Below are 1,807 nucleotides of genomic sequence, written 5' to 3'. Positions count from 1 at the left end.
CTCAAATAAGAGTCACGTTACGAGAGCGTTTTGGGGAATTCAACTGATAATTGTGTTCTTAACCAACTCTATATCTATTACTGTAATTGACGTTAATTGGGAAAATCTGAAAGGAAATTTATGTTGGTTTAACTTTTTTTTAGTCCTAATAAAAATAAACAGATCTAAATTGGCCTTAAAAAGTGTTTATTGTGACAATTTTCAAGCGACAGCTGAAAACTCGACTACATTTGACTGCATCAATAAATAATAAATAAATAAATGCTTTCTCTTTCTTTAACCCGCTGTCTAGCGTGTACTAATCGGAACTTGAAACTTTGTATTATGAGCACTTCCTGTGTTTTTGTGCCTCTTTATGATGAATCACGTGTTCCTCAATTCCTCGCTTTGGTCGCTTTGGATAAAAAGCGTCGGCTAAATGAATTAATGTAATGTAAATGGGCTATATAACTAATTTTGAATGAAAATGCTTATTTTAAATGAAAATGCTATCTAATAACTGGTAGAAGACAATAACTTTTAACTTATTATAAAATGTATATTTGCCAAATACCATTATGATAATTTGTTTTACATTTAGTACAATGATTAAAAAAACAAAAATGTAATTTTACAAACAACATATCTTTACAATATCTAATATTGCCTGTGTAGACAAAAGATATTTTGCATCCTAATAAAAAGTTAATCATTTTCAGAAAATATTGTAATAATTTGCTTCCAAATCAAACAACGTGTTTAACACTACAATTAACTTTTATTTTGAAAGGACTGTCAAGGATCTAGATCAAAATTACTCTTCAATGCTCCATATCTTCACAGATGGTTCTAAAGATCCTACATCAGGAAAGTCAGCTGCAGCTGTATATATCCAAAGATTACAAGTCAACATTCAGAAAAGGATAACTAATTTTGTATCAGTCTTTACAACAGAGCTAATAGCAATTAGCTATTCAATGGGTGGAGGAAGTTAAGCCTACTAGGGTAGTCATTTGTACAGATTCCTTGTCAGCTTTAAATAGTTTAATAAGTGAACAATCAACATCAAGAAAGGATTTAATCTATGAAGTACTTATAAATCTTCTTAGGATTCAGGAAATTGGTTTAGTCCTGAGGTTCTTATGGGTACCTGGACATGTAGGAGTAATAGGAAATGAAATAGTCGATAAACTGGCCAAACAAGCAATGAAACATATGAACGTTGAGGTACAAATTCCACTGAGTAAAGTAGAAATAAAAGGAAGAATTAAAGAACACATGAATAAAAAGTGGCAGGAAATGTGGGACAAGGATTTAAAGGGCAGACACCTATATAATATCCAAAAACAAGTTGGCAAAGGGAGAGTATGCTTTAACAATAGAAAAGAAGACATAATAATTACTCGACTTCGAATAGGACATTCTGGTTTAAATCATTCATTATTCACAATAGGGAAACATCAGTCAGGATTATGTACTACATGCAGTGAAGCAGAGACTATTGAGCATGTACTTCTACATTGTGCAGTATATACCAAAGAAAGAGAGGAGTTATTTAAGAAACTGAGAAACATGGGAGTCATTAATTTCACTATATCAAATCTTTTAAGTTGTGCCTCAGGACAGACAAGTACTTTGAGAGAAATTCTTAATTTAAATGAGAAAGGATTAGAAAGTAGAATTTAAATGTCATAATAATACTACCGGTTGTTTTATTTATGGAATGTTTTTTTTAAATTTTATTATTATTATTATTAATAATTTTATTTATTTTTTGGTTCCTTTTTCCCTCTTTCCCGTTAATGCTTCACACTCCAGTCCAGTTGGT

The sequence above is a fragment of the Sinocyclocheilus grahami genome, unplaced genomic scaffold (assembly GCF_001515645.1).
Source record: "Sinocyclocheilus grahami isolate Dianchi unplaced genomic scaffold, SAMN03320097.WGS_v1.1 scaffold475.1, whole genome shotgun sequence".
In the NCBI taxonomy this organism is placed as follows: domain Eukaryota; kingdom Metazoa; phylum Chordata; class Actinopteri; order Cypriniformes; family Cyprinidae; genus Sinocyclocheilus; species Sinocyclocheilus grahami.
The sequence above is the reverse complement of the archived record's forward strand: the minus strand, read 5'-3'. Positions refer to the sequence as shown.